Consider the following 7,803-nt stretch of genomic DNA (forward strand, 5'->3'; position numbering starts at 1 on the left):
ATGTTTTGAGAATGATGATGGTAGTAAATGTATAAATGTGCTTGACACAATGGATATATGTATAGACTGTGATCAGAGTTGTACGAACTCCCCAATAAAATGATTTTTTAAAAAGAGCTGTAAGAGCCCAATGAAATGATTTATAAAAAAATTAAAATGAAAAACAAAAGCAGGGGTTGCAATCTTAATCTCTGACAAAATTGACCCCAAGGTGAAAACCATAATGAGAGATAAGGATGGGCACTATATAATGCTCACAAGATCTGTATACCAGAAACCAGAAAGCATAATAAATTTATACTCCCCTAACAAGAGAGCCATGAAATTAGTCAAACAAACTTTTCCAACGATGAAAAAGAAACCACATACTCAACAATCATCATAGATGACTTTAATATACCGCTCTCAGAGAAATATAGATCACTGGGAAAGAAACTCAGCAAGGAGGCTACAGAACTAAATACTACAGTTAGGTGACTGGACTGGATAGAAATTTTAGATCTCTCCATCCAAATGCCAAAAAATCACAATCTTTTCAAGTGCATATGGCTCATTTTACAAAATAAACCACATATTGGGACACAAGTTGAGCCCGAGTACATTCAAACACAAAGAGATCACTCAGACATCCCTCTCAGACCACTATGCCACAAAGCTGGAGCTCAACAAAGGGACAATCAGAAAAACAAGAGCAAACAACTGGAGGATGAATAATGATCTTCTGTAACACGAATGGATACTGGCCCAGATCAGAGAGGAAATTAAGAAGTTTCTAGAAACTAATGAGAATGAGACTACCACATACCAAAACCTATGGGATACAGCAAAAGCAGTTATCACAGGAAGCTTGACAGAAGTTAATGCATATATGAAAAATGAAGAGAGACTTATGACTGATACACTTTCACAAAACCTCTAGAAACTAGAACAAAGTCAACAAACAACCCCTCCGATAGCAAAATAAAAGAAATGATAAAAATCAGGGCAGAGTTAAATGAGAGGGAAGACAAGATAACAATGCAAAAATCAGTACAGCAAAAATCATGGTCTCTGAAGGGATAAACAGAATCGACAGACCTCTGGCAAACCTAATCAAGGAAAGGAAGGAGCAAACATCAATAGCCATGATGAGGGATGAAACATGGAAATCACAACATACCGTTATGAGATTAAAAGGATAATCACAAATTACTGTGAAAGTCTGTATTCTAATGAATTCACCAACGTGGAAGACATGGGCAAATACTTGGAAAAACAATCCTTCCCTAGATTATCCCAGATAGAGCTCGAGAACCTCAACAGACCCATAGCAAAAGAAGAAATAGATACGGTTATCAAGAAACTACCAATGAAAATAGCTTCAAGACCAGGTGGCTTCACAGGCGATTTCTACTAAGCATTTAGGGAAGAGCGGACACAAATCTTTCACAAATTATTCTAGAGCAGAGGAAGAGATGGCAAACTCCCAAACTCATTCTACAAAGCCAGTATAACTTTGATACCCAAGCAAGGAAAGGATCCCACAGAAATAGAGAACTATAGACCAATATCTCTAATGAACATAGATGAAAAAATCCCCAAGAAAATATTGACCAATCGAATACAGAAGTATATTAAACTGGTCATACATCATGATCAGGTGGGATTCATTCCAGGGATGCAGGGATGGTTTAACATCTAAAAGTCTATCAATATCATTTGCCACATTGATAAGAAAAAGGATAAGAATTACATGATAATATCGATAGAGAAAAAACATTTGACAACATCTAACACCCGTTCCTTAAGACATTCAAGAAGGCAGGAATGGAAGGAGAATTCCTCAAGTTAATACAAGCTATTTTTAAAAAGCCAATAGCCAACATCATAGTTAACAGAAAAAACACTAAACAACCTCACTGAAAAGGGGACCAGACAAGGATGCCTTTTTTCTCCAGTTCTTTTCAACATCATATCGGAGGTCTAGCTAGCAATGTAAGGCAGTGGAAGAACATTAAAGGTATCTGCCTTCGAGATGAGGAGGTGAAACTATGGATATTTGCAGAGAACATGATTCTATCCATTGAAAACCCCCAAAGCTCCACAACAGGTGTACTGGCAGTGATAGAGGAATATGGAAGAGTGGCAGGATACAAGATCAACAAACAGAAATCTATTGGTTTGCTATATACATCAGACAAGACCACGGAAGGGGAGATCATGAAGGTAGTATCCTTCATAATAGCCAAGAACAAACTGAAATATCTAGAGATATATCTAACCAAAAAAAACCAAGCTACCTATACAAGGAAAACTACACAACCCTACTACAGGAAACCAAGAGACTTCAACAAATGGAAGAATATCCCATGCTTGTGGAGCAGAAGACTCAATATAGTTAAGATGTCAATCTTACCCAAGGCACTGTATAGGTTTAATGCTGTCCCAATTCAAATACCAACCACCTTCTTCAAAGAATTGGAAAAACTGACCACCAATTTTATATGGAGAGGGAAGAAGCTCAGGATTACCAGAGAACTGCTTAAGAAGAAGGACAAAGATGGAGGGCTCGCCTTACCTGACTTTAACCCCTGTTATATACAGCCACAGTGGTAAAAACAGTGTGGTACTGGAATAATGACAGACATTCAGACCAATGGAAAAGAACAGAAATAAAATCATCAGCATATAGACAACTGATCTTTGACAAAGCCCTCAAAAACATCAAATGGGAGGTGGATGCCCTCTTTTTAACAAGTGGTGCTGGAAACAATGGATCTCCACCTGTAGAAAAATGAAACAAGACCCTTACCTCACCCCATGCACAAGAACAAACTCAAGGTGGGTCACACACCTAGAATCAAAACTCCAGACTATCAGGACCATCAACAAAGGAATCGGGACAAACCTAAGAACCTTGGTGCAGGGAATACATAGGCTAACTGTAATAGGGAGTGTACACACACAGATGAAGCTGAAACCAAGAAATGGTATATACTAAGGATAAAACATGATGAATGACTTCACCAAGAGAGTAATAACAAGAGAACCCACAGACTGGGAGAGGGTATTTAGCAATGACACAAAAGACAAAGGGATTATTACTAAAATCTACAATAATACCTTCCTAGCCTGCAAAAAGAAGAAAACAGTTAACCCCCTGAGGAAGTGGGCAACAGACCTAAATAGAAGTTTCACTAGGAAGGAGACCTGAATGGCCAATAAACATATGAGAAAATGCTCCTGATCATTAGTCATCAGAGAAATGCAAATTAAAACAACTATGAGATACCACCTAACACCCTTGAGGATAGCCTAAACCAGAAAATCAGAGAGCAACAAAGGTTGGAGGGGATATGGCGAGATAGGAATTCTCTTCCACTGCTGGTGGTCGTAGAGTCACCGTGGAAAGCCCTCTGGAGATATTTAAAGCAAATGGAAATTGAATTACCTCACAACCCAGTAATCCTTGTATTGGGCATATACTCAGAAGAGGTAAGAAATACACTAAGACCAGTCATCTGAACTCCACTGTTGATTGCGATACAATTCACAATCACAAGGAATTGGAAACCAACTAAATTTCCATCGATAGATGAGTGGATCAGAAAACGGTGGCACATAGAGTGCACTGAGGTAAGTAGAATCAGCACAGTAGGTATAGAAGAAAAGCCACTTATCTCACACTTTATGGGCTTAGGTACAGGCAATCAGGAGGGAGGGAGATCGAACCCAAGGATGTACATGTCATTCCAACACAAAGAAAAGGAAAGAGGGGTGGAGAGGGAGAAAATGGGGGGAAAGATGGAGACAGTGGCCCTGGGGGAGCAGGGGGGAGCTTTTTCTTGCAGAGCCTTCTTTGCAGGCTTGTCCTAACCCATTTGAAGATTCAAATTGGTGGCTGAAAGAGTTAGCATACAAACTCTGTTTATACTTCCCAATAATCATTTCTATCAATCATTATATAAATAATAATAAGCAGAAGAAATCAGTATAAACAAAGTATTATCAGATCCTAAACTCAGTTATTAAAGCAGTCAAGTTCAATGCTTATCTATCTTAATCCTTATCAAAACTATTTGATTGATACAAAATATGGAATTAGGCTTCTGACTACATCAAGCCAGGCCCAGGCTTTCTGTCAGCCATTTTGACCTTCTGTCAGACATTTCTGCTAACCAGCATGGTATCTGAGAAAATCAAGGGGAGATTTCTACCCCTGAGCTCAAAATATGCAATAACAACATTCATTTTCATCATTTCAAACAGTAATAACTAAAGACAACAACCAACAAAAGTGAACAAAAGTTTAACTTCCCATCTTCTTTTCAGAAAATAACCCAGTAAACTGCTTGGCAATTTCTGACCTCTGGCTGGCCAAAGAAGAAAAAACTACCATAAAGCAGAGGTCAAACAAGCATCTACTCTCCATCTTTATGATTTGTTTCTCTAGTACACCTGGACTAACACGATCACTAACTAATGAGTAGACAAGTGCTCACTGTGTAAAGGAGAAAGCAATATAAAATAAGAGGAAAGTCAGAAAAAAATGATGATGACCAAGGAAGACATTGAGTGGAGTACAACACACGGGTAGAAAGTGGGATATATGTCATTACATTGTGGAGACTGAAATCAATGACATGAAACAAAATGAGTAGGGATCATTGAATGGAAAACAGAAGATCTCTGTAAACCTTCACCCAATTCACAAAATGCCAGAAAGAAGGAATAAAGGAAGGAAGGAAGGAAAGCTTGATGATCTATTTATGAAAAATCAACTCTTGAAAGCCCTATGGGGCATCGTTCTCTCGTGACACACATGGCTTACCATGAGTTAGAATTGATTCAAGAGGAATTGGTAATGGCCTTGCATCTGCACTAATCTTTGTTTCTTGCATGTCCTTGTCTTTCCACTTCACCCTTTATTTTTTCTACTTTTCCTCTTGTTCTGAATTCTTTTGATGTGCCTATGTGTCTTAATTTTTAGATGGTCCCTGTCATCTAGTTTGTCTTCTGCTCCTTGTCCATTTTAAGGTATGTTTGAGAATATATTTTGCCATGTCTCAGGACCTGTAAGCTTGTTGCACTTTCTCTTTGATGGTCTTTCTTTTTCCCATGGAAGTATTTGGTCCATCTTGAGTTCATTTTCAATATGGTGTGAGATATGTGTCCAGTTTCCTTTTTCTATAATTGGCTATTCCGTTTTGTCAGCACCATTTGTTAAGGAGACTGTCTCTTCCTCATTTAATGAGTTTCAGTCTTTTATCAAAGATCTGCTTCTGGGTTCTGAATTCTGTACCATCAGTCTATATCTCTGTTGTTGTACCAGTACCAGGCTATTTTGACTACCATGGCTGGTCGTAGGTTTTGAGATGGGGAAGTGTGAATGCCTTCTGCTTTGTTCTTTGTTAATGGTGCTTTGTTTATCTGGTTCTCTCTCCTTTCTGCATAAAGTCGATGATTCATTTTTCTCTTTCGTTAAAGAACGATGATGGATTCTAGATCAGGACTGCATTACATATATAAACTGATTCCGGTCATACTGACATTGACTTTAACAAGTCTTCCTATTCATGAGTCTGCTATGTTCTTTCATTGTTATGTTACTTTTGGTTTCCTGTAGTGTTATGTAAGCTTTTGTGCACCAGTCTTCGTTTCTCTGGTTAGATTTATTAGTAAGTATTTCATGTGGGGTGCTTATTGTAGATGGTATTTCCATGTCAGAGTTCTCTGTGTGAGTGTAAAGAAATCTGACTGTTTTTCAAATTGATCTTGAACTTACCACTTTGCTGACTCTGCAGGTAGTTCCTGTAGTTTTCTTGCTGACTCTTTGGAATTTTCTATATGGAGAGTTAGTTCATTGCCACTTGAATGCCATTTATTTTGCCTTCTTGCCGTCTTGCTCTTGTTAAGGCTTCCAGTACAATATTGAATAGGAGTGGAGTCAAAGGGCATCCTTGTTTGGGTTTCATTCACAAGACACATGATTCCAGTCTCCCCTTGTTGAGACTAATGTGGACCATCAGTTTTATACATAAACGTTTAGTTATGCTGAGGTATTCCCTTTCTATTTTGTTGAGAACTTTGATCAGGAATGGGTATTGGATTTTCTAATGATTTTTAAATATATGTGGTAGGCTATAGTGATTATTTTATTAATGCTAAACTATCCTTGCATGCCTGGTATGGATCCCATTTGGTCATGATACATCACTTTCCAAATATGTTGTTGGGTTTTATTTGCTGGGGTTTTGCTGGTAATTTTTGTGTTTGTGCTCATGAGGGATGTTGGCATGTAATTTCCTTTTTTAGTAACATATTTCACTGATTCTGGTATTATGATTATGCTTGCTTCATAAAATAAATTAGGCAGCACTCCATCTTCTAGAAACGTTTGGATAGAATTGGTGACAACTCTTCTGTAATGTTTGGTGTAATTTGCCAGGGAAGCTATGTGGGCTCAACCTTTTTGTTTTTGTTGGGGATTTTTTTCATGCCCTGTTCCATTTCTTCCTTTGCTATGGGTCTGTTCAAGGTTGCTATCTAAGTCCGTGATAATTTGGAGGAGTTAGTATCCTTCCAGAAATTTGTTTGTTTATTCTAGGTCTTCAAATTTTTCAGTAAGTTCTTCATAGTTTTCTGTTACTATTTTTATTTCTTAAGGTCCTGCTGTGCTGTTTGTTGCCCATTTTACTTCGTCAGTGTGTTTTTTTGTATCTTCTCATTCTCATACGTTGTTAGGGTTGCCATTTTTTAATCTATTAGCACAGAACAAGGGAATATTCTATGGTTTTAATATCAGAAAGGCTACATGTCGAAGTTGTACACTTTGATTATGCTTACTCAGTGTGTAGCTGAGCAATTAATTCCAGAAGCTGGACATGTAAAGAAGAATGTGGCATCAGGATTGGAAGAAGACTCCTAAGACTCTCTGATGTGCAGGTGCCCAACCTTAAGTAAATGAAGTGGACTTCAGGTAGTTATTAATGAAGGTGAAAGACTACAGCCTTCAGTATAGACTATACCTCAACATGAAACACAATCAATACAATGAGCCAATAAGCAACATCATGATAAATAGTGAAGTTACCAGGGTTTCATTTTATTTGAAAGTGTCATCAACACCCATGGGATGAACCAAATCCACGGCCATTAGGGTGATTCTGACTCACAACAACCTCATAGGACAGAGTAGAACTGCCCCTTCAGGTTTCTGAGCAGTCAAGAAATCAAAGAATGTTGCATAACTCTTGTTAAAATATTTAAACCAATGAATTATATGGTACGTGAATTATGCACCAATGGAAAAAAAACTAAAAAGAAACAAAGAAACCAAAGAATGCATTTCATGGGGCAAAAGTCTGCAATGAGCTTCTCTAAGATCTTAGAAAAGAAAAATGCCACTTTGATGGTGTAAGTTTGCCTGACCCAAGCCATGACACTTTCCATTGCTTAATGGATGCCTTGGAATAATGGGAGGGTGAAGAACATTGAGTATGCCACGGACTGCCAAAAGAATGAAGAGTCTCTCTTGGATAAAGGACATCAGGATGGTAGATGTCAAGACTTTGTGTCTCTTGGATAAAGGACATCAGGATGGTAGATGTCAAGACTTTGTGTCTCTTGGATAAAGGACATCAGGATGGTAGATGTCAAGACTTTGTGTCACTTGGATAAAGGACATCGGGATGGTAGATGTCAAGACTGTGTCTCTTGGATGAAGGACATCAGGATGGTAGATGTCAAGACTTTGTGTCACTTACTTTGGATATGTGATCAGGAGCAAGCAGTCCCTGAAAGTGGACATCATCCTAGGTAGAG

The 7,803-nt window shown here is 38.2% G+C and overlaps 1 protein-coding gene across 1 annotated transcript in view; it reads left to right on the forward strand.

Annotated features, from left to right (window-relative positions):
* Window positions 1–7,803, forward strand: part of LOC101638049 (sphingosine-1-phosphate lyase 1-like) — a 53,561-nt gene that overhangs the window by 6,340 nt on the left and 39,418 nt on the right. The gene's annotated exons all lie outside the window — the stretch shown is intronic.

The sequence above is a fragment of the Echinops telfairi genome, unplaced genomic scaffold (genome assembly GCF_000313985.2).
Source record: "Echinops telfairi isolate 266 unplaced genomic scaffold, ASM31398v2 ScPeMD7_70;HRSCAF=299, whole genome shotgun sequence".
Lineage (NCBI taxonomy): Eukaryota > Metazoa > Chordata > Mammalia > Afrosoricida > Tenrecidae > Echinops > Echinops telfairi.